The sequence below is a fragment of the Pleurodeles waltl genome, chromosome 3_1 (assembly GCF_031143425.1).
Source record: "Pleurodeles waltl isolate 20211129_DDA chromosome 3_1, aPleWal1.hap1.20221129, whole genome shotgun sequence".
NCBI classification, from domain to species: Eukaryota; Metazoa; Chordata; class Amphibia; order Caudata; family Salamandridae; genus Pleurodeles; species Pleurodeles waltl.
Genome location: NC_090440.1, coordinates 822,940,924 through 822,967,785, shown reverse-complemented (window position 1 = coordinate 822,967,785; position 26,862 = coordinate 822,940,924).

Sequence of the window (26,862 nt, the reverse complement as noted above, 5' to 3'; positions counted from 1 at the left end):
ATTCTAGATCTCTTGACATGGACAGATTGCGTTCTGCCTAGAATATTCTCTATGATTCTCTGTTACGGTGTTCATTATGAGTATTGATAGCTTTGCAGACTAGACTTTTCTCTTGAAAGCTTGTACTCCTTTGATGAAGTTAACTAAATGCTTTCCTGATTTAGAATACTAGAATATAGTAGATTGCCAGGCACATTTTATGTTCTGTAAACTGTAATTGATTAATAAAGAAAATATTTAAAACTTCTGATATGATACATACTTTGAAACTTTAATCAATGCTAATTTTTTACTCCTGTCAAAGAATTTTTTAATGTTTTACATTTGAGAATTGCTGCTTCCACCTATAGTCACTCTCAAGACCCTCCTCTTGGGCCATAAGAAGTGCGGAGTATTTTATAATTTTAGGATTCTCCGCTCTCCCAAAAAGTTGGTAGCAGAGGTAAGGCTAGTATAATTAGGGAAACAAGCTGCAATATTTATAAAGTACCTAAAGTCAGACAAAAAGTGTAGATAAAAATTGAGTGCCCAGAACCTGACTGTGAGGACTGATGGAGTGCAGTTTCAGAAGCGGTTGCAGATTGCGGTCGAAGAATTGGTAAAATCGATGGGTGTGAGTATCAATAGGGTTGATGCATTGGAATTGCACATATTGTGATGATTTATGTTGAAAATATTTTAGGATATTTTGATTCATAGTTGCTATGATTTAGGTTTTATGTGATTTGTCAAAGAGATAACGAGGTTATTGGACTACAACAGAGAAAAACAAGGTATTCTTGTCTGCTAGGAGAAGTGTAAGTCTTGAGATTTTCTCGACTTTGCACACTGATAGTAACTTGTTATGATTATACTAATTTTAATTGGTGCTTGTGAAACCTGATGCACAAAGGTGAAACATCACTGGTTAGGTGACTTCCCGCAGGTTGAGATCTCATCATTGTGAGCGATGAATTCTTTTTGATTGAGAATCAGAAGGGGTAAAATCTAGTTCCAGTTGTTGCATTGTCCTATTGATTTTCTTTAGAAGAAGAAGACAAAGGGGGTCATTCTGACCGCGGCGGACGGCGGTCGCCGCCCGCCACGCGGTTCCCGCCGAAAGACCGCTCCGCGGTCAAAAGACCGCGGCGGTCATTCTGGCTTTCCCACTGGGCTGGCGGGCAACCGCCGAAAGTCCGCCCGCCAGCCCAGCGGGAAACACCCTTCCCACGAGGACGCCGGCTCAGAATTGAGCCGGCGGTGTGGGAAGGTGCGACGGGTGCAGTTGCACCCGTCGCGAATTTCAGTGTTGGCTAGGCAGACACTGAAATTCTTTTTGGGGCCCTCTTACGGGGCCCCTGCAGTGCCCATGCCATTGGCATGGGCACTGCAGGGGCCCCCAGGGGCCCCGCGGCACCCCCTACCGCCATCCTGTTCCCGGCGGGAGAACCGCCAGGAACTGGATGGCGGTAGGGGGTGTCAGAATCCCCATGGCGGCGGAGCGCGCTCCGCCGCCATGGAGGATTCTCAAGGGCAGCGGAAAGTCGGCTGGACACCGCCGACTTTCCGTTTCTGGCCACGGCTGAACCGCCGTGGTCAGAATGCCCAGCGGTGCACCGCCAGCCTGTCGGCGGTGCTACCGCCGACCTCGGCCATGGCGGTAATTACCGCCAGGGTCAGAATGACCCCCAAAGATTGTTATCTTTTTATGATGCTTAGTTTTCAGATTTGTCTTGTTCGTTTAGAGGAGGAAATTGTAAAGAAGGGTGAACAGCTGCACAAAGTGGTGGTTGTGTCATATTTTGCTGTGCTTGTATTGGTCTGTTGGTGTGAACCCGCACTGTGATTGGTTTAATTTTGGTAAGAGTTGTGAAGATATTGGTTGACTGAGTTACTAAACTACATTCTGATTTGATAAACGGGGTTCTGTGTTCTGACATTTAAGGAAAAAATTCAAAACATATGTAATTTTGATTATTAAATTGTTGAACTAAATTTGAAATTATTAAGTTATGTTGACCTTTTCCAGATAATCCCCTTTTTTGCAAGATGTGGCCTACTCCTTGATGGAGATCTCAATTATTCCCTTGATCCTAGCTGAGATCGCTCTCACTTTCAGCAGAGAGACCCCTTTCCACCCCAAATTTGCACCCAAGGCCTCTTGGGCCTCTCCCTAATAGATGCATTATGACACTTACACCCCCATGAATAGGGCTATATGTTTTATTCTAATGTACTTAAGACCTACTCATGTATTTATTATTTTTTAATCTTCCAATCACTACTCCCTTGCTTGGTTGACTCTATGATTGATGTCAAGATCCTGTCCAACCATGCCCCTGTGAGCTTAGAAATCGGCCCAGATGCCCCACAACCCCAGTTCCCAAAGCCCTGGATCATGAATGAGGTGGCCTTTTGCTTTCCAACCCTTTGTGACGCATCAAAATACAATTGATCACTATTACACAGACAATGACATTGGTAATACGACTCCAACGACCTTATGGGACACAGAGAAAGTGGTCATTAGGGATGAACTCCAATCACACACAGCAGCTTTTGAAAGGGCAGCCAAGCTCTGCAGACAAGACCTCGAGGTTCAGCTTCAACAAGCAGAGGCTTGATAAAGAGAGTAAGCACACAGAGAACCATGAGGGACCTCTGACACATTAGAGGGGAATTGGAGCTCATGTTGATGAAAGAAGTGGCAAAGAAACTCCTCTATGTCGAACATACTATGAACGGGACATATGGCTGACTGGCTTCTAGCCCCTAAAATATGCTTATATTCCATGTGCTGGGTACAAGCCCCTAAAATATGCTTATATTCCATGTGCAACCACATTTTTTAAATCTTTGATGGAGGAGACGGACTCATGCTGAAACATCCGACATAGTGTTGGTGTTTCATGACTATTATTCAGAACTTTATCGAGCTCAAACCTTCTAGGAATAACGCCAGTACAAATATCAGTACAAATATCTTAGTGACTACAGGCCCCCTGACAAAAGGAGTAGCTGGGCTTACTGGAGGACAATATTTGTCCGGACGAGGTCACAGTGGCCATTGGAAATCTTCCCACAATTAAAGCTCCTGCACCAGATAAGTTCCCAGCTAATTTTGATTAGGCTTTCATTTCATTAATGGTTGAGCCACCGGCACAGGTGTGTAATTATTGTTTATTATCGTACACAGTCACTGACACAATGCTGTAATCTCACCTAATTCTCCTGCTGAAATCTCATAAGCCCCCATCCAGCTGTTCCTCCTACCACAATATAGTGCTATTAAATTGTGATGTTACGATTTTTACACCTATTTTTGTAGCACTACTTCAACACATCTGGCCAACAATTATAGCACCTCAGCAATCTGGCTTTATTCGCAGTAGGCAGGCTAATGATAATACTCACCTAGCTACTGCTACTCCTTATAGAAGGAGCATAACGTAGCCATCAACCCTTGCTCCTCTCCTTAGTTGCTGAGAAAGTACTTGATAGGATGGATTGGCTATACTTGTCAAAGATTTAGGCTAAAACACATATGGGCCCAAACATGAAAATTTACATACAAGCCAACTTTCAGAAGCCACTGGCCAAACTGAGGAGTAACACCACTCTCACTATTAATCTTTTGGGAGGGACGCTCCAGGGATGCCCCCTATCCCCATCAATTTCTGCCCTTTCCATCGAGCTCCTGGCAGCAAAAAGTGAGTGCAATCCTGAGATCAAAGAGATACGTATTGGCGAGAATGGGCATAAACTTGCCCTCTTCGTGGACAATATAGTATGCTTCATCACACAGAATCTTCCATCTCGATGTTGATGAAGGAACTTGACCTGTCTGCAAGAGCATCAAGCTTTAAAGTCAACTTCACCAAATCTTGGGGTATGGGGGTGGCTGATCCACAGGGTAGCCTTGAGCAACCTATTCGGAGGGAGGTATTCCAATGAACAAACCCAATGATAACATACCTAGGAATTCAGCTTCTATCACATACCAAAGACCTATACCCTAACAATATAACACCATTGCTCACTGCCGTTTTCAAGGACCTCTTCCGATAGGGCAAGCTGGAAATCTCCTGGCTGGGTTGACTTAATTGTCTCATAATTAACCTTATGTCAGGCTAACTTTATGCTATCCAGACTCTCCCCCTGGCCATACCAAAACTGATGCAAACACAAATTCGTACCAAAGTTCTTGATTTTGTTTGGGGGGTAAGTCCTCACAAGTAGCTAGTGGGACTTTGTATAGATCCACAACTGAGGGAGGCCTGGGGTTCTCCAACATTTCCACTTGTATTCTCCCTGCACAACTTTGGCCCTCATTGGACTGTAACTATGACTCTAATAAAAAATACATAGGTACAGGTAAAACAAGCTTTTTCTCCGACCCCTCTAGATGGCGTCTGGTTGCTTCCTCTGTCAAGAGAAGCCCAGGGTCCCCCGCTGACTTCAACACTATTAGCTTACTGGTGTAAGGTTCGAGGAAGACGATTATTTCACTCATACCTTTTCCCCCTTACTCTTTTGATATCCAAAAAGTGCCCCCAAATTGAAGGATATTAATGAGGATGGCGAGTTGCGATCTAATGAATCCTTGAGGGAGAAGTTTGCTCTGACTTAGAGAGCCACATATAAAGTAGGGTAAGCCTTACATTGGGCTGGAGGCCCTCTTGCCTATCTGGCCATGGAGAGAAAAGAAATACCCATAGAATTGTTGTATCTTTCAAATTTCAGGGGCAAAGGCATTGCACAGCTGTAGTGCTACATACTCAACCTCACCCCACCAAAGAAACATGCATACATGAAGCAGTGGGGCAGGGGATTAGAGACAGACATCTCTGAAGACACATGGGGAGCAATTTGGCAAATGGCAACTAAATCCTCAATCTGTCTGTGTCATGAAGAAAACTCCCATAAACGTCTTGCATGTTGGCATCTGACACCTGTATGACTATATAGAATGTTTGGGAGCTCAGAGTTTTGTTAGAAGGGGTGGGGGGAATGGGGTACGTTCCTACATACATGGTGGTCATGTCTGAGAGTGCGGTACTTCTGAGATGAGTTATTTCTTACCATACGTAGTATAACTAACTGCACACTACCCCGTGATACACTATTGGTCCTACGGGGTAACCCAGTAGCATAAAGAGCCCTTCTATTGTCGACTCATCTGGGGAGATTTCTTTCCCATCTAATATTAGCCTCACGATTATGCATAGCACATATGGCGAAACAAGCTCAAGCACCTGCACTAAATCTGTGGTGGGGAAAGTTGTGGAATCTTTATGCAATGGAGATGCTTACTGCTCTACTTAGTAAATTTTATTAAATATGGCTTCCTTTTGTCATACATATCTGCTGACAAAACCGACTAGGGAGAATACATCTCACCATGCCTAAAACACTAACAGTTTCAGACGCCTGGGTCTTTTCTTCCTCTGACTCCGTAAACGATCCACTAGGACTTGTCTGTTCCATGGACCAATCTATGCTGTAGTGTTACAATATCTTGAAGGGGATTGTTTTCTGCTGCTTGGAATGACTACTTTTCATTTCATTATTGTCCAAGAGTGAACCTTGTTGGAGATGGAGGTAGAGGATTTCTTTTTCATGTCATATGTAACCCTGGGGTTGCTAGGTGGTAGGTTTCCTTGTCCTCTTATGCCCGATGATGCTTCTGATGAGGCTACATTGTGTGTCTTGTTCTTCTTCAAACTAAAATGCTGAATAAAGTTGTAAAAAATTAGTCCATCTAAGTGTCGGTACACAATTTGGGCCTCTAGCCCAGAACTTGCCTTTTAATGTCACTGCCAAGGACAACCTTCTAAGCAACGAAGCCCCCGGATGCCATTCATAATGGCTGTCTGACTTGCAGAGATGCTCCTTTTCACTGAGCACAGGGAGGATAACTGGAGTAGGGGAGGAAGTCCCTGGGGCAAAGGAGACCCCAGCCCTTTTAGGGGAGTGGGTTTGGCCAACTGGGGGGGAGCAAGAGGGAAAATGGAGATGGGAATCTTGGTGACAGGCAAGGATGAGCAAGAGGGAAAATGGAGATGGGAATCTTGGTGACAGGCAAGGATGCAGATGGAACAGGTCCTCTTGGGTCCACCACCACTAGGTACTGGTCCTCTGTGGAGGCCTCCAAAGAAGATGTAGAGCTAGTGGCCTCCATGCAAGTCCCCTCATCATCCATCTGTGCCCGTCGTTGTCCAGTGGTTTTTCTCCCAACACACAGGAGCCAGCTGCTTCCCCGCCTTCATGGCCAAAGTCTCCTTCGTCTGCTACTGCAGATGCTGAAAAGACACATCCAAATTTTTTATCATATCTGTGCAAATCAAAATGATCACAAGTTTATTGAACAAAACATTTCCTAATTTCAATGTTTCAATTGCCTAAAGGCTATAAATCTGAGGTATACTTTAGCAGTACCCCATGCATGTAGGGAACTTATTATTGATCCATTTGCTCACAGTTTAGGAAATTATCATCATTAGTCCCATTTCAATTTAGATAATTTCAGTTAAAGACTTCAAATTTGTCATGGGGTTGTTTAACACCTCTCAGTGGTACAGCTTGTTTGATTTGAATAGTGGACTCATGTCACAAAAACAAATATCTGGCAAAAAACTTTGTACAATGTACACTGTCCATGTGCAAAAGTCCCTTTCAATAACTCATGTGCTTCAACATTAATTCATAATCTGGATATAACTAAGGACACAAACATTTTGTTTGGGGTATGTGTAACTCTGTAATCAATGTGTACACATTCCTGTCTACTTCAATTATTAATCTTTGCCTCCTAAATTCATGTTTGTTGAAAAAACTGGCGTGCATGCACATTTATGAAAAAGAGCAAGGATACGTGTTAATCTGCTACTGTCAACATGAACTGACTTGAATCTTGCAATGAAAACATATTTATCCAAATGTTTTTACTAAGAAATGTTGCCATTGTACTCAGGTTCCTAGTAATTTAGGACCAGGTACTCTTTGGTACAGCTGTCATTCATAACATTGACAAAATCCAGGTACCTCTTTTTTTCTTAGACAGGCATGTGACTGCTCATAACAGTCCTTGGGTTGTGATAGGGAATCTAAGGACAGCCTTTAACACAAATCAATGCACAAAACACATCATCATAAACCTTGTGCATAATGTACTTCTTTCAGTAATCCTCTTGTGGGTTGGACGTGTGTCAAATTTATGTTGATGCTATAAATCATTGCTGTAACAAAGATGATTAACTAACAATAAGAACTCAAAAAACGAACTTACTTTCTTGATGTTGCTGTTGGGCTCTCAACTGCCCATCAAGGTCTGGATAGGCCACCTCAAGTATGCTTTCAATGCTGGGAGGACTGGCCGAGCTGGACTTCTGATGAATTAGGGGTCCGGTGTCATAGGTCTTCCCAACTTTTTCATAAATGTATACTGCACCGCTTGTAGTCCTCCATGGTCCACATCTTCTTGATGATGGCCTTCTATATCGCCTTCTTCTGATGGGCGTTGAACTGTATGGATAAGAAAAAAAAAAGAAAAATATGTTTTTGAGATTTGGTTTCTCTGTATTGCTGTGACACTTATTTTGTAAAATCTCTCACAAGCATTTCTAAAAAGTTACTTCAGATTATTTACCAATGTATCTTCCCTAGGAAATACTAATTTGTAGTAGTCTCATCACATTTGATGTCCTAATTTTACAAATTCAAGTTACAAACATCATCTAGACCAGCGGTCTGATACATTTCCTAAAGTGAGCGCTACTTCTGATCAGTAGAAATCATTGTGAACTACTGAAGGCGAAACAACTTGTACTTTGTTAGCATACACCCCCTGGCACAGCTTCGTTGGCTTAATGCTTAATGTTTTTAGAGCCAGATATTACGGTTTGAACCACATACAATGACTAAAAGCAGTAAGGAAGGGCTGCCCCTTGTTCCAGTGAGAGCACGTTTTTGGTGATGTATGAGCAAGTGTGTGTAGAAATGGGACATATAGGTATGTGTGATTAAGAGCCTGTGTCAATGTACTTGCAACATAGGATATACCTTTCCCCATATCTGTCACCATTACATGGATGATACATACAGATGCTCATTTATCAGAAAATGGCATACATTTAAAGAGATAAAAAAATTCAGGCAAGTCGATAACTTGAAAATGTTTTCTTGCACTTTACATTTCTATCGTTTCAACACATGGCTGTATTTTTCACTTATACTTATGGTACAGTGTCTACTGGCCACTGGAAGAAAGGGAAATGCAGTTTGTAAATGCAAAATCTTGATTTGTGAGTAAATTGAAATGAACAGTCACTGTCAGATGACTTTACCTTTCAATTTAGAGACATTTAAAAACATTGCTGCTCATCATTTTTGCACAGACAAATTATTAAGTGTGCAACACTTCAATCACAACACTTCACTCAGGAACTGAAAGAGATAAATTAGCCTGTGTTTAAAAAACACAAAGGCCCTCATTACAACATTGGTGGTAAAAGCCGCTTACCGCCGTCAGAAGACCGCCAACAGACTGCTGCGGCTGCGAAATTCCGCAACATCCATTATGACCCACAGCTCGGAAACCGCCAAAATTCAGACACTCACACAAGTCCGCCACCAAAGGTCAGTGATAAACTGGTGAAAACAAAACCTCCACCGTCACGCCAACATACATACGCCCACACTATCACGACCCACAAATCCATGCGACGGTCTTTCAACCGCGGTATTCCATTGGCAGTACACACCGCTGCGCTCAAAATACACACACATTTAAAAAACACTGCCACATTGGACAATTCTAAATACACACACCTGATACACATACACACACCACTCCCACACACCCAATACAATATAAAACACACACCCACATCACCCACAAACCCCTATGACCAAAATACCGAAAGAAGACCAGAGAGAGACACTACAAACTACTACCAAGCATCCACAGGCACACAATACCATCACCCACATAACTTCCACACACCTCACACAACACACCACTAAATCTCACCCCACTTATCACTACACACACCACCCCACACATCACCCACACCACCCCATGGCACGGCAAAGACACCCCAGGTTCCCTGAGGAGGAGCTCAGGGTCATGGTGGAGGAAATCGTCCGGGTAGAGCCACAGCTATTCAGATCACAGGTGCAGCACACCTCCATAGCTAGGAAGATGGAGCTATGGTGAAGAATAGTGGACAGGGTTAACGCAGTGGGACAACACCCAAGAAATAGGGTTGACATCAGGAAGAGGTGGAACGACCTACGGGGGAAGGTGTGTTCCGTGGTCTCAAGACACCACCTTGCGGTACAGAGGACTGACGGCGGACCCCCACCTCCTCTACCACAACTAACAACATGGGAGGAGCAAGTCTTGGCTATTCTGCATCCTGAGGGCCTCGCAGGAGTAGATGGAGGAATGGACTCTGGTAAGTCAAATCTTAACTAATACACCCTCCAACCTACCTGCATGCCATCACATACCTCCATCCTCGCCCTCACCCCCATCACTCCAACTCCTCACAAATGTTCCAATATCACAAACCACACATCCCAACACCAAGCCCTGCATGCAACAACAAAGCATGGCCACCCATCACCAAAGCATGGCCACTGCACATACCCATACCCCCCCGAAACCACCATCAATCAAGGTCCCACACAGTAATGCAAGCACTGGGGTACACGGTCACCCACCCATTGCATACCATGGCACACACAGATGCAATAAACATCCTTTTATACCCCTGCAGGACCCCTACACAACATCACCGGACAGGAGGGTCCACACATGTCCATACCACCAACAGAAGAGGCCCACAGTGATGACAGCATCTCTGTCCAACTGGATCTAGATGACCAGCCCGGCCCATCTGGGGCCTCTGGACAGTCGGTTCCCCTCACACAGTCACAGGCCACCAAAGAGCTTCCCCCCTCTGGAAACACCAGCACAGCACCCACCCAGTGGGCCCATACCTCTGTCCCCAGGGCACATCAATCAGCAGTGTGTCCACCACTACAGGGAACCCAGGATAACCCACCACCCCAACAACAACAGGGACCTGGGGGCAGTGGCAGTGGGCACACGGTTCAGGGGACAGAGGCCCAGGAACACAGGGGAACTGGGAGGGCTGCTGTGCGACAGGGGGAGGACAGGCCCAGGGAACCCACTCTCAACAAGGCCCTCTCCAACATCGTGGGAGCATACCACCATTCCCAGGAGACAATGGCAACGGTACTGGCCAAGTTTCAGGAAACCCAGCGGCTGCGGGAGGAACAGTATTTGGGCTTCAGAGAGGAACTCAGATCCATCAATTCCACCATGGGCACCATCGTAGGGGTGCTGAAGGAAGTTCTGAACACCAGGAGGGACACTGTGGCACAGCAAGGGGCCCCTGACACTAGACTGGATGATGAACTGCCCACCACCTCCGAAGGCACTAGTGGACAGGAGGCACCGCCACAGGACCACCACACCAGCACCCCACCCCCTGCAGATGGAGAACCACCCGGCAAACGGTCCCTGAGATCCAGGACAAAGACAGAGAACAATGCCAAGACCCCCACCAAGAAATGAGACCGCCCTGATTGTCATCCTTTTGTCCCACCTTGTCACCCTGTCCATCATCAAACTGCCCCAGCTCCACTTCCTATACCCATTTGGGCAAGGCACCTGTGTGACTAATAGACTGGACTCTGCCATGGACATTCCTCCACCATCACCCCTCACCATTTTACAGCACCCTCCAATATTGAGCACTTAAAATAAACACCCTAAAGCACAAAACAATCTGGAGTCTGTCTGTGATTTCGAAATAGTGTATTAGCAATTACAGTGACAAAAAGCTCTTTCAATTCAAATGTCAACATACCTATGTCACACAGCTCTAGTCCATGAGGAAACAAAGCAGATGTCACACAGTGGGACCCACATCTGTGAAATCGTAAGGGAAAGTGAAAACTCAGTGACCATACACTGGGTGAAAACAACAGACAGTAGAGAGGTAGTAGTGTCAAAGTACACGTAGTAGGCAGGTTTGTATTCTTACCTGTGTCTCACTGGAAGTATTGTACGATGTCAGAGTTCCGGTTGTTGATGTTCTGCTTCCTAGTCTTCACTGTCCACAGGCTCCACAGCTGCCACAACACCTCCATCTGGACCATCCTCCTGCAGAAAAGGCACCTGTCGTCGCAAAGCTAAGCTGTGAAGCATTCAGCAGGCCAGGATGATCTGGCACACCTTCTTTGGTGAGTAGAATAGGGATCCACCTGTCATATGGAGGCACCTGAACCTGGCCTTCAGGAGGCCGAAGGTCCGCTCTATAAGCCTCCGAGTTCACCAATAGGCCTCATTGTAGCGTTCCTCTGCCCTTGTCCTGGGATTCCTCACTGAGGTCAGTAGCCATGACAGGTTGGGGTAACCAGAGTCACCTGCAAATGGTGAGGGACAACTGTTAGACACACACTAACCTGTAGGGATATCCCTAGACCCACACAACCATTCCCACTGACTTGCTTTCAGGTGCTCACCTAATAGACACACACGGTGCCTCTGGAGTTGCCCCATCACATAAGGGATGCTGCTATTCCTCAAAATGTAAGTGTCATGCACTGAGCCAGGGAATTTGGCATTAACATGGGAGACGTACTGGTCAGCCAAACACACCATCTGCACATTCATCGAATGATAACTCTTCCGGTTTCTGTACACCTGTTCACTCCTGCGGGGGGACCAAGGCCACATGTGTCCCATCAAAGGCACCTATGATGTTGGGGATATGTCCCAGGGCAGAGAAATTACCTTTCACTGTAGGCAAATCCTCCACCTGAGGGAAAACAATGTAGCTCTGCATGTGTTTCAGCAGGGCAACCAACACTCTGGACAACACGTTGGAAAACATAGGCTGGGACATCCCTGATGCTATGGCCACTGTTGTTTGAAATGACCCACTTGCAAGGAAGTGGAGTACTGACAGCACCTGCACTTGAGGGGGGATTCCTGTGGGATGGCGGATAGCTGACATCAGGTCTGGCTCCAACTGGGCACACAGTTCCAGGATTGTGGCACGATCAAGCCTGTAGGTGATAATCACATGTCTTTACTTCATTGTCGACAGGTCCACCAGCGGTCTGTACACTGGAGGATGCTGCCATCTCCTCACATGTCCCAGCGGATGGTGCCTATGAAGGACAACAGAGAGCACAGAGTCAACCAACTCAGAGGTACGTAGCCACAGCTCACACAGTACACGATTCATACTCCGAAATAAGCATGTATGAGTGTTGAGGCAAGGCCTAGGTATGTGTGACGTAGTAAAAAAATGAAGCCATGTGGGCCCCTGAAATGGCGGCTGCCTGACCTGTAAAGTGGGACAATGGGATGTGAGGTAACTGCGCTGGTGTTGTACACCGTCGCAGTAGGCGGTCGAAGACCGCAGCGCAATTTTGCATTGGTTAACATTGGATACTATGGCCCTCATTCTGACCTTGGCGGGCGGCGGAGGCCGCCCGCCAAAGTCCCGCCGTCAGGTTACCGTTCCGCGGTCGAAAGACCGCGGCGGTAATTCTGACTTTCCCGCTGGGCTGGCGGGCGGTCGCCTTCAGACCGCCAGCCAGCCCAGCGGGAAAGAGGCTTCCACGATGAAGCCGGCTCGGAATCGAGCCGGCGGAGTGGAAGCTGTGCGACGGGTGCAGTTGCACCCGTCGCGTATTTCACTGTCTGCACAGCAGACAGTGAAATACATGTAGGGGCCCTCTTACGGGGGCCCCTGCAATGCCCATGCCAGTGGCATGGGCACTGCAGGGGCCCCCAGGGGCCCCGCAACCCCCCCTACCGCCATCCGGATCTCGGCGGTCCGACCGCCGGGATCTGGATGGCGGTAGGGGGGGTCGGAATCCCCGCGGCGGTGCAGCAAGCTGCGCCGCCGAGGAGGATTCAATGGGGCGGCGGTACACTGGCGGGACCCCGCCAGTGGTGCCGGTCCGACCGCGGCTTTACCGCCGCGGTCGGAATCCCCATTGGAGCACCGCCGGCCTGTCGGCGGTGCTCCCGCGGTCCTCCGCCCTGGCGGTCAAAGACCGCCAGGGTCAGAATGACCACCTATGTGTCCCAGGAGCCAATGATGATGTACGCCGCGGACGTGACCGCCATTTTCTATCTGTTCAATCACTCAATACCTGATCTTCGACAGGAGAGGACACACACTGCAAGTGCTGCTGTGACCTCAGTCTGGAAGAGACAATGGCTCGTGCGTCTGGGGAAAGGGCCCCTGCCTTCACATTGGAGGAGTTGGAGAAACTCGTGGATGGGGTCCTCCCCCAGTACACGCTACCTTATGGTCCTCCAGAAAAACAGGTAAGTACACTGGGAGCATGCTGTATGGGCTATGCCTTTGTGGAGTGGGGTGGATGAAAGATGGGGGGGGATTGAAGCGTGCATGTAACGACGTTGAGTGCATGTGCCACATGCCAATGGTAGGGATGGGGGCCAATGACTGTGACGGTGCAGTTGGTAATAACTTTTCTTTTTCCCCTGTACAAATCATGTAGGTCAGCGCCTTCCAGAAGAAGGACATTTGGCGTGCCATCGCCAAGGACGTCCGGACCCTGGGGGTCTATCACAGATGGAGCACCCACTGCCATAAGAGGTGGGAGGACATTCGCCGCTGGAGCAAGAAGACGGCGGAGGCCCAGCTGGGGATGGCCTCCCAACGTGGGAGGGGTGCCCATCGCACCATGACCCCCCTGATGTTCAGGATCCTGGCGGTGGCGTACCCGGAGTTGGATGGGCGCTTGAGGGCATCACAGCAGCCACAAGGGGGTGAGTACACTCTCATTCAACTGATTCAGTGCACAGTGGAGGTGTCTGGGTGGGGGAGGTGGGCAGTGGGTTTCACTAGGCCAGTCGAGTGTGCTAGTTAGGTCCCCTTCTTCTGGCAGACCCTGTGGCAACCCACCCCACCTGTGTACAGTGCTAACTACACCTAGTCAGGCTGCTGTGACATCCATCTGTGCAGATGTCGGCCATAGCCTTGTAGGCCATGTCCCAGGGATTGAAGAGTGGACCCCAAGTGCGCGGCATAATGCAGGGGGCATCTGTGTCTGTCGTGTCCGCCAATGGTAGCAGTAATGCATGCACTCAACATGTCTTTCTTCTGTCGTTCCCCCCCTTTTTGTGGTCTCCCTGTTCTTGTGTGCAATAGCATCATCAGGCGGAGGAGCAGTGGCACCGGAGCAGGAGGGAGCTGCATCCCACATGGCCCTGGAGGGTGAGACAACGGACTCGGAATTCACCAGTGGGACGGAGGGAGAGGGGAGCTCCACGGCGGAGACAGGAGCTGAGACCAGGGATACGGACTCTTCCTCTGATGGGAGCTCCCTTGTGGTGGTGGCCACATCTGTGCCCCCCGCATCTACAGGTACAGCCGCCACCTCCCCTACCAGCACCGCCCTCCCAGCAGCCCCTCAGCCTTTGCCCCGTGCCCGCTCACCCAGGAGGGTGGGCATCACCTTCGCCCCAGGCACCTCAGGCCCTGCCCCAGTCACCCCTGCTGCCCTCAGTGTGGAGGCCATTGACCTCCTCAGGTCCCTCACTGTTGGGCAGTCTACCATCTTGAATGCCATCCAGGGTGTAGAGAGGCAGTTGCAACAAACAAATGCATTCCTGGAGGGCATTCATTCTGGTCAGGCAGCCCTTCAGCGAGCTTTTCAGACTCTGGCCTCAGCAGTGATGGCAGCTATTGTCCCTGTCTCTAGCCTCCCCCTCCAACTACCTCCACCCAGACCCACACCCCTGTACCTCAGCCTATCCCAAGCACACCATCAGACCAGCATGCACACACTTCAACACACAAGGGAAGCTCTGGCAAACATAAGCACCACACATCCCACAGGCACTCACGCAAGCATCACACACATGCAGACACACCAACATCCACTGCCTCCACTGTGTCCCCCTCCTCCTTGTCTCCCTCCTCCCTCCCAGTCTCATCTCCACTCACACCTGCATGCACTACATCTACAGCCACTACTTCCATCACCAGCACACCCATCACCACACCCCGCTCACGTGCAGTCACCACCCCCACTACCATTCACACGTCCCCTGTGTCCTCTCCCAGTGTGTCTGTGATGCCACGTCCCAAGATACACGAACACAGGCACACAAATACCCAACAGCCATCCACCTCACGACAGCCTCCAGCGCATGCACCTTCACCCAAAGTCACCAAACGTACACCTCCTACAACCACAACCTCTTCCTCCACTCCCAAACCCCCTCCAGCTACCCGTCCCAGTGTTCCCAAGAAACTTTTCCTGTCCACCCTTGACCTCTTTCCCTCACCTCCCCCACCCCGTCAGTCTCCTTGGGCCCGACACTCCAGGTCCCAACTTAGCACCTCAGCCACAACATCTCCAGGACCAGTGATGCCAGTAGTCACCGGTTTCTGGAGTGCACCAGGCAGAAGGGCAGGCAGTGTGGCAAGGAGCCACAGCACGGACAGTCCCCCACCTGTCAAGCATCAAAAGTTGGCCAGTGCCCGGCAGGAGAGGGGGAAGACTCCAGCCACCAAAGCCGCTCCCAGGGGTACAAGTGGGAGTGTGAAGTCAGCTGCAACACCTTCCAAGGTGGGGAAGGGTCACAAGAAACTCAGCACGTCTGGGAAGGGCAGCACGGCGGAGAAGACCGCCATCATCCCCGCTGCCCAGGAGGCCAGCGCCATCAGCCCCGCTGGGCCAGACAGGACCGCCAGCACCAGCCCCGCTGGGCCAGAAAGGACCGCCAGCACCAGACCCGCTGGGCCAGACAGGACCGCCAGCCCCGCTGGGGCAGAAAGGACTGCCAGCAGCTGAGTCGCTGGGCCAGACAGCACCACCACCAGCTGAGTCGCTGCCAAGGACTCCGCCGCAACAAGCACCGCTGAACAGGACACCACCACCACAAGCACCGCTGAACAGGACACCGCCGCCACAAGCACCGCTGAACAGGACACCACCACCACAAGCACAGATGGCCCATGAGCGCCAAGAGCACTGACGCTACTGTGTCCGCCACGAGCAGCATGAAGCACTCTGGGCACAAAGCCCCCTCCAGAACCAGTGGAGAGATACATCCACTCACACAGTCCTTAGCAGGATGAAGCACTCTGGGCACAAAGCCCCCTCCAGAACCAGTGGAGAAAGGCATCCACTACCTCTGTCCTTAGCAGGATGAAGCACTCTGGGCACAAAGCCCCCTCCAGAACCAGTGGAGAGATACATCCACTCACACAGTCCTTGGCAGGATGAAGCACTCTGGGCACAAAGCCCCCTCCAGAACCAGTGGAGACTGTTATCCACTTGAGAGACTGTGGCTTTGCACTCCCCAGGATTGAACAGTGGGCAGCCCACCCACTGTAGAGACTTGAGAGACTGTGGCATTGCACTTCCCAGGATTGAACAGTGGGCAGCCCACCCACTGCAGAGACTTGAGAGACTGTGGCTTTGAACTCCCCAGGATATGGCAGTGGGCAAACCACACACTGTAGAGACTTGAGAGACTGTGGCTTTGCACTCCCCAGGATATGGCAGTGGGCAACCCACCCACTGTAGAGACTTGAGAGACGGTGGCTTTGCACTCCCCAGGACTGAACAGTGGGCAACCCACCCACTGTAGAGACTTGAGAGACTGTGGCTTTGCACTCCCCAGGATTGAACAGTGGGCAACCCATCACTGTAGAGACTTGTGTGATTGTGGCTTTGCACTCCCCAGGATTGAACAGTGGGCATGTGGCCCCCTCGTGGATTTGGCGTTGTGCACTCAACCGGCTGAGGTGCCCCACCTTTCCCTTCCCCCTGAGTTACCTGTTTTATTGCTATCTGATGCCCCTGCAGTGTTCTCTCCGTCATGTTCGGGTATTGAGTGTGGGCTTCGCCCATGCCCTGTGGGCCCAGTGTTCCACGGACTTCAATAGAGCAATACCTGAACTACTATTCTTGGTGTATATATTTGTGAATAGTGTATATATATTTTTGCGTACTGGATTTTAATATATTACAATGGTTACACTCATTTCCTTTTGTCTTTGCATTCTTCCAGGGGGTTTGGAGGGTGTAACTGTAATGTTTTATGCAGTATTAGTGTGTGTGTTGTAGTGGGTGAGGGTGGGGGTGGCGGTGTTGCATGTGTGTGTCCCTGTTTTGTTCCTCCCCCCTCCCCTGTGTCATAGGTGCAGTACTCACCGTGGTCTTCGCCACCGGCGTACATGCTCCTGGTAGAGGATCAAGAAGATAAGGGCAGGGAGAATGTGCAGCTCTGGTTCCATGGGGTCCTGGTTCCTCGTGGGGTGTGTAGAGGTGAGCGTTTTCCCTTCGAAGTCCAGTTTCTGCCATTTTTTTGTTCGCGGGGAATCCGCCCCGGAAAAGGTGGCGGATTGGTAGGTTGTGATACTGTGGGCGGTACATTGTCCTCCGCCTGTCTGTTGGCGGTGACCGCCATGCTGTTTGTTTGTACCGCCGTGGCGGTCGGAGTGTTAAAGTGGCTGTCTTTGTTGGCGGTTTCCGCCACAGTCGTAATTCACATTTTTTTCCACCGGCCTGTTGGAGGTCTTACCGCCGCTTTAACACCGACCGCCAGGGTTGTAATGACCACTAAAGTTACTTATAAATACATTTTCCATTCAATCATGTACCTGCTCCTCTGGGTTCCCAAACAGCTGGCTGTACAGGAACAGGACCTTAGTTGCAGCAATTCTAACTCCCCAGGTGAGGAATTAGGGGTCCTATCACCTGCTTTGCCCAGCATTGTGGCTCCAAGAGGTTGATAACAGCAGTAAAAGTGGAGGAAGTGTTGGTTACTTCAGTATGAGGAGGCAAGTGTGCTTTTTTTGTAACACCGCCTACATGTACATGACACGCAATCTTCAATGGAGACAGACATAGGCGGTCATTATGAACATGGCGGGAAAGACCGGCGGTGAACAGAATCCCGCCGTTGGCGGCGAATAGAAACCCGCCATATAATGATTGAAAAACCCAACCCCGCCAAAAATTCCCAGACCACCACTCCCCACCAGGACTCTTTCGGCAGGAATCCCGGCCCACCCCACCCCACCAGTGCCAAGCACACCCACATCCCGCCCTCCAAATAATGATGCACAAATCACCTCGGCGGACAGTGGAGGCCAGACGAGCATTGGCGGCTGCGACCACCACGGCAGCAAGTGGACACAACAGCAACAAGTGCACACATTGGATAGGTGTATCACCCACCACCTAACACACATCCAGAACACCATAGAACACCCCCAGACACACCCCACAATCCCTTGCAACGAAACCAGGACCAGAAGATGGAGAGCACCAGAGCCAGACAGCGAACGCCAGCATACAGGACACGCATATCGATCCACACAGGAGCACCCATACCCCGTCCCCAGTTCCGACGCCATCCACCACACTCACCATGTCCCCCCCCAAAAATCCACGCTTCACCGAAAGGGAGCTAAGGACCATGGTGGGCAAGATCCTGGAGGTGGGGCCACAAATATTCGGTTCCGAGGTGCAGCACACACCCATCGTGCGGAAATTGGAGCCTTGGCAGACCATTGTGAACAGGGTGAATGCAGTGGGACACCATCCACGCACCAAGGACTACATCCGGAAGAGATGGAACAACCTGCGGGGGAAGGTCAGAGTCATGGCATCTAGGCACCGCATCGCAGTGCAGAAGACTGGGGGAGGACCGCCACCAACACCACCCGACTACACCGACTGGGAGGAGAAGGTACTCGCCATCCTGCACCCAGAGGGACTCACTGGCCTCACTGGAGGAATGGACTCGGGTAAGTCATTTACAATTACCACATATACAACACATCTGCAATACATGCACCACCCCACCCCACCCACACCCACCTCGACCTACACCCTACCCAGCCATTACCCACCACCCGGCATCATCTACAACCCACTAACAGGCCCACATCACTCCCGCTGTGCACAGCCACCCACCCCTTCACATACCCACAATGGAATAATACCCCCCACCACAATGCAACCCCACTACCGCCACTAAATGCAATGCCCACCTCACAAAGGCACCCTGGAAGGCCACTGAAAGTAACACCAGCCCAAAAGACCCCAGTTCTGTACACCGCAAACCTTCAGGCATATGTAACAGACATGTCTATGTTCCCCAGCAGGCACCACCACACATGCAACCCTAATGGAGGGGACAAGGATTGCCACAGCCCTCCAAGGAGACAGAGGCACATCACAAGACCTTGAAGAAGGATCCCTGGACACTGATGAGCAGGCAGGCCCTTCACACAGTCCTGGATTCTCACCATACAGCAGCCCCACCCAGGAAATCACTGTCACCCCTAACACTCAGTCAAGACCAGCAGGCCAGGTGAGGCATACCCACACCAGTGTACCCAGGGCACAGACTGGTGGAACACAGCTACAGAGGCCACAGTCTCCCACTCCCAACATGCAGGAAGGCGAAGGCCCCAGTACGAGTGGCATGTCAAGACCTGGCATGGGACACAGGCACCGGGGGCTAGTGCAAGTTTAAGTGTCCCAGTGGGTCAGGGGGTAGGGCATCGGATGGAAGCAGCAGCCCAGGACATTATTGTAGAGGTTTTGGGGGCCTACCAACATACCCAAAACAGGTTGGCACAGATTGTGTCCACCCTGGAGCAAAGTCAGAGGATGCAGCTGGAACAACACGAACAGGCCATGGAGCAGTGGAAAGAGCACAATGCCACAATGGCCACCATTGCTGGAGCACTGCTGCAGTTGGTAAACAAACAGTCTGACACCCACACCGGACAAGAGGCCCCCACAACAGCCCTGGACAACCAACAACAGATGACCCAAGCAGCAGAAACAGCACAGGAAATACTCTCCCAGGAATCACAAGGGCCAACCATGCCACCCCAAGAAGCTCCACAGCAGGCGCCCAAATGTAGCCTTAGGCCAAGATATAGCACTGGAAACCCAGCTAAGAACAAGCCCCCATCCAACAATTGACACTGCTACTAATGCAAAGCAACCATCCCACCCATTCACCAGCAACACTTAGCTGAGGGCAAATTGAAGTACTATGCTACAAAATAGACCCATCTAAGACATCCAACAGGGCTGCCACCAAGTAGGTTTTGTGGACACCCAACCCTTACGACTCCCATCACTGTATATAGCATAACTCACTCTATTCTACCACCTGTAACACTGTCCCCTGTCTTCAATATTGAAGAAAGTGGAGTATGGATGCAACTGGCAGAGAACAACTGTATTGTCAATTTGTGCTTGATGGTGGGACTGTGTGTTTTAAATTAGGCAAGGAGGGAATGCATATCAAGCTAACCTGGCTGATGAAGGGTGATACCCTGAAACCGGTCCCAGGATGCTTGTTTCCTGTCCAGGGAGGACCTGGCCTGGTAGTTCGGGCTGGACTGTTCCCATGGGGAACAGGGTCAAGACTGATTTGCATATGGCTGGGTTCAAGCTGGGGTGACGTGGCAAGCAAAATAACGATGGATTAAACCCAGATCTGTGACTGGGGTTGAGTGTTTGAAAAGTTTCAACACTCCGTCCATCATTTTATTTTGTTTTGTGATGTTGCTTTGTGCGCCCTAAGTGGCAGGGTATGCCCAGACGTGGGTACCTTGCTTGCTGCACCACTGGATTCAAGCTAGCCTGGCTTGTGAAGGGTGATACTCTGACATGGATCCCACGATGCTTGTTTCCTGTCCAGGGAGGACCTGGCCTGGCAGTTCGGGCTGGACTGTTCCCATGGGGAACAGGGTCAAGACTGATTTGTATATGGCTGGGTTCAAGCTGGGGTGACGTGGCGAGTAAAATAACGATGGATTAAACCCAGATCTGTGACTGGGGGTGAGTGTTTGAAAAGTGTCAACACTTCGTCCATCATTTTATTTTGTTTTGTGATGTTGTTTTGTGCGCCCTGAGTGACAGGGGTATGCCCAGACGTGGGTCCCGGGCTCACTGTGCCACTGGATTCAAGCTAGCCTGGCTGATGAGGGGTGAAACCCTGAAACCGGTCCCAGGATGCTTGTTTCCGGTCCAGGGAGAACCTGGCCTGGCAGTTCAGGCTGGACTGTTCCCATGAGGAACAGGGTCAAGACTGATTTGCATATGGCTGGGTTCAAACTGGGGTGGCATGGTGAGCAAAATAATGGATGGATTAAACCCAGATCTGTGACTGGGGGTGAATGTTTGATTGGTTCCGCATTCCGTCCATCCAGTTACGCTATCCCACAGCGTTTGTATTTTGCTTTGCTTTTGCCGCCCTAAGTGCGCCGGGTATGCCCAGACGTGGGTGCCGGGCTCACTGTGCCACTGGATTCAAGCTAGCCTGGCTGATGAGGGGTGAAACCCTGAAACCGGTCCCAGGATGCTTGTTTCCGGTCCAGGGAGAACCTGGCCTGGCAGTTCGGGCTGGACTGTTCCCATGAGGAACAGGGTCAAGACTGATTTGCATATGGCTGGGTTCAAGCTGGATGGACGTGTCGAGCAAAATAACGATGGATTAAACCCAGATCCGTGACTGGGGGTGAGTGTTTGAAAAGTTTAAACTCTCCGTCCATCATTTTATTTAGTTTTGTGATGTTACCTTCTCCCCTGCCCCAGTCAGCCCTACTGCCCTCAAAGAGGAATGCTATTGACCTCCTGAGAACCATCTCTGTAGGGCAGACAACCATCGTCAATACCATCCAGGGTCTGGCATCAGAGGTGCATCAGACCAGTGCCTATCTGGATAGCATTCACAGTGCTGTGTCTGCCCTACAGAAATCTTTTCAGGCTCTGGCCTCCTCTCGGACGGCAGCCAGTTTCCCTGGCCATTCCGACCCCCCTCCAACCTCCTCTACCCCTTCCAGCACCCCACTCCCTTCACCTGTCCAAAGCACACAATCATACCCGCTTACAGGCACATCAACACACAAGAAGCACACTTCAAAACACAAGCACCACACCTCCCACCACAAGCATTCACACAGCCAACAGACTCCTGCACACACAACAACGTCCACTTCCCCCAGTGTGCCTACCTCTTCCGCCTCCCTGTCTGTCCCCTCTACATCCACACCCTCATGCACTGCACCTTCACTCACTGTTACTGCTCCTCTGCTTGCACTCACCACAATAGCAGACAGCCATACATGCACCCCATACACCACACCTACACTCACCACCTCTACTGTAGTTGGCACATGCAGCACACTCACCAGACTTGCAGACACCCACCCAACATACATCCACACTAGCTGTCTGTCTTCTCCAACTGTGTCCACCCCCAACCTCCCAAAACACACAAACTCACCAAGACACCCACCCATCAGACATCCACCACACCACAGCATACTGAGCAGTCACCTGACCCACTACACGCACACCTACACCCCATACATCAACTCCCTCTGCCTCCACTCCCACACCCTCATCCACGCCCACCCCAATTGCTCCCAAAAAACGTTTCCTCTCCCTTGCTGACTTTTTCCAACCCACTGGCCCACCCCGTCTTGTCCCCAAACGTGCCCACCTCCTTGCCCTTTCCGCTCCTTCGACATCACATCCCACCCCAGTCCAGCCTTCCCATTCCCATGCACCTTCCCTGGTGAAGAAGAAGGCCCGGTCAGAGCCTAGGCCATCCAGCTCCACCCGAGCCAAACAGCCCCCACCCCCTTTAAAAGAGAAGCCCACCCCCCTCCAACCTCCACAAGAAAGTCAAAGTCCCACCCCCATCGAAAATCCCCACCCACACTCCCTCACACCCCTTCCGTGAGGTGCCTGGATCCCCATATTGTGCCCCTCTGTGGAGTACCCAGCACTTGTGGGAGTCAGGTGTGGCCATTTGTGGCCCAGGACAATGTACATTTTATGGACTGGCCATTGGCCCTGTTAGTACTGTTTGGCTCAGTGAGCTAATAATTAAAGTTGCTGTGTGGCCTGTGTTTGGGCTGCACGAAGTTACACCCTGGTGTTTGTTTTTAATTTTTATGGGTGTGGGGCTATACTATGTACTATGGTCAAGTTGCAGTGGCCTTCGGTCGGATACGTACCTCTTGGTATGGGGTGTCTGACTTGTGCTGCTGGGAAGGGTTGGGGGGCGTTGCAGTGTGGGTGGGGTGGGTGGGTATGTAACTTTGCCCTCTCCTCCCTTGTGTTGTAGGTTGTGGTACTTACCTTGGTCATGTAGGTATATGGCAAGGAGCTGGGCTGGCATGATAAGCGGCTCTCTGTTCATGGCTGCCACTGCACGTTCTGTGAAACTCTGGTGAGTGTTTCCTTATATTTGGTTCATTTCCACCTGGCTTTGTGTGGCAGTGGTTCCCGCCCTTGAACTGGCGGCGGAATGGTGGTTCATAATTTGATGGGCGGGTTGGGCCTTTCTGACGGCCTATGAGTGGACTCTGCCGTCGTCAGCGGGACTCCTTTCCTGGCGGTGGGTGGTTCGCGGGATGCGTGTGTTTCGTTTGGATCATTATTTGGCGGTCAGGACCGCTCCCCTGTTGGCGGTTACTACCGCCACTGCCGGCGTAGCAGAACGGACCGCCATGTTCATAATGAGAGCCATAGCTCTTAGTTTCCGTGCATTGCTGTCACACATGTCAACCTATTGCTATGTGTGTCGTGGAGTGTTACACCTACCACGTGTTCAACTCCATCCCACTGCCGTCAGATTGTACTGTCCTGATGGCAATGTCAGACGGCTGAAATTTTAGGAAGCCAGTGTATTTTTAAATGTTAACAGCGTCAAAATGGTGGCTAATTTGTTTACCAGTGCAAAATGTGTACATTACTATTTTTGGATAAATGTCACACAGTGTAATGTAATTTGTTAATGTGTTTAAATTAAATAGTGATGCAGTATATTTTACACTTCTGTTAATGGAAAAAATAAAAAATATTGTGTAAATAAGAAATTTCAAATGTTTTATTTACACTTTAAAAAAAAGAATTTGGACATGTAAAAAATGTTATTCTTAGTTTCAACATCACTAAAAGTGATGTGTGCATATATGTCCCAAATATATATAGAATTTCACAAAGACATGAGATGTGTGTTGATTATCACAGTATTGTTTTCCCATTGTAAGTGATATTTGTTTTTCAAATGCAGACATATAAACCCAGTGAGAGGTAGAAGAAAATAGCCTCAAGTGTTGAGATAATTTCCAGACGTTGTCACCATGGAAGAAAGGGATTTTGTCAAAACATTCAGATTGAATAGGCAAACTATTCTTGATTTATGTCATCAGCTGAAGCCAGATTTTCTACCTCACAATAGGAATCCTACAGCAATAACATCAATAGTGAAAATCATGGCAGTACTCCATTGTGTGGCCACAGGATCCTTCCAATATACTGTGGCATTATCTGGAGGCATGTCACAACCAACTTTCAGTGGTGTGCTATAAGAAGTCCTTTCTTCAACGATGAGGCACATCACCAGCTTCCTTCAGTCTCCACAACAGGCTTTGGGTGGCATACCACATGTGGTTGGAGCAATTGATAGCACACATAGGGGGTAATTAAAACTTTGGAGGAGGTGTTAATCCGTCCCAAAAGTGACGGTAAAGTGACGGATATACCACCAGCCGTATTACAAGTCCATTATATCCTATGGAACTCGTAATACGGCTGGTGGTATATCCGTCACTTTACCGTCACTTTTGGGACGGATTAACACCTCCTCCAAAGTTGTAATAACCCCCATATTGTCTTAGTGCCACCACACACTAAGGAACAGGTCTACCACAGTCAGACGAACTTCTATTTACTCAATGTGGAAGTTGTCTGCTTACCTGGTTTGTACATCTCAAGCATATGCAACCATTTTCCAGGGTCAATACATAATTCCTTTGTACTGAGGAACGCCAGCATTACCCCTGTAATTATAAAAACTTGGACCTGAGAGGGCCTGGCTTGTTGGTAAATACAATATGACAATAGGATCATTTACTTCAATTATAGTTTAGGTATGTACAACATGATGAGCTATTTTTACTCAATATATGTTTTGCTATCATGTAGAAGACTCAGGTTATTATTACTAGCCATGGTTGTTAGAAAGGCTGAGGCATCCAACAGTGCCAGGGACAGTCAGCTTCAATGAGGTTCATGAAAAACATAAAGGCCTGAATTGTGGGCATTTGAGTTCCTAAAGGCCAGATTTCACTGCCTGGATAAGAGCAGTGAAACCCTCCTCTACACACCCAATGAGGTGTTCCAAATCACCATGAGCTGCTCCATGTTGCACAACATAGCTCTATGATGAAACATCCCATACATTACAAAAGATGGAGACCAAGAAGAGCCACCAGGTGAGGATGTTGAACTGCCATATGAAGGTGATTGTTGTGAAGAGTAAGGAATTGACAACTTGTTTGCATGAGTGCAGGTTTACCTTTACATATTGTTCAATTAAATAGGAAAACAGCCTGTGACATCATGAGCATATCAGTCTCTGCTGGAGATGTTTTAGTAATGGTTAGTTCAGAAAATTCCAGGGCAAAGATGTATGTTGATAAAAGTTTTGACACATTGACTGCTGTGTTCATTTACACTGATTATCTCTGATTGTTCTAAGTGAAGGCGTCCTCATAATCTATCACTTGAGTCTGTTTTGTCATATAAAATAAATACATTCTTGAAATTGTTGATGTTTCTCATCATAGAAGAAATAACATTTTGCAGCATACCACAGAAAACCGGTTGTAACATTCCACCAGATACTGCCACAGTGTATGTTCATGTAGTACCATGATTTTCACTATTGGTGTTATTGATGTGGATTTCTATTGTGAGGCATGATGTCTCGGTCAGCTAGTGACATGAATCAAAAATTGTTTGCCTATTGAACCTATTTATTAGTATTATATCTCTTTCTTCCATGGCCAGGGTTCTGGACAGTAGATGTACAAGTGAGACAGACTATTTGGGTTATGCATAGGTTGTGAATTTTATTTGGAATTTCTTACAGGCAATTATTTCTTACAGATGTATATAATCAATACATTGAGATTTGTTCTTTTGTCATTTTTTTCCTTTTGTGAAAAGCTTTTTAAAATAATAATGAAAGGAAGAACTAAAGAAAGAAAATACCACAAGAAATACAACATCAGTGTTTGATTTTTTATTTTTTTTAAATTTATTTAACAAACAGAAACAAAGTTAAGCATGTTAAAAACCAAAAATAAGGAAAAATCCCAACACAACAGTCAATCATAGTGGATGAAACTATTTTGTAAAGGCTAAATTGTCTGACGTCCAATGTAATAAATACAACTGTCCTTATAAAAGGTAAATATGTCCATTAAAAGGGAATCCACAGTTGCAGGGACTGGGGTAGGTGGAGCCATTTCACGTTGTGGCTGGGCCTCCCCGTCTGTGGCTAACACTGCTGTATTTTTGTTCAGAGGTTGAAGGACCACAGACAAGAGAAGATGGTACAGGAAAATCATACACATATGGTGATAAATGTCAAACATCACTCCTGTCAAGGAGCATAAATATTTGAGTTGAGATTCTGCATCTCTACACTGCACTCCCTCTTTACCTACTTAATGTCCCAGAAGTCTGTTAGGACCTGGCCCATCATGTCTTGGGACTGATGTAGGGCTCCCAAGACTTGGTTGATGGTGGTCTGGGTGACTGTGTACCTAGTGTCCTCACTTTGGTAGCCTACAGATTTACTCCCAAGACCCCTAGCCCCACTACCCTGTGTCCTTGAGGCAGTGTGCCCCATCCCACTGGGTCCTTGCTGAACTAGAGGTAGCAATGGTGTTGGCTCAATAGCAGGAAGGACTAGGAGGCACAAGATGGGTGTTATATTCCTTTGAACAC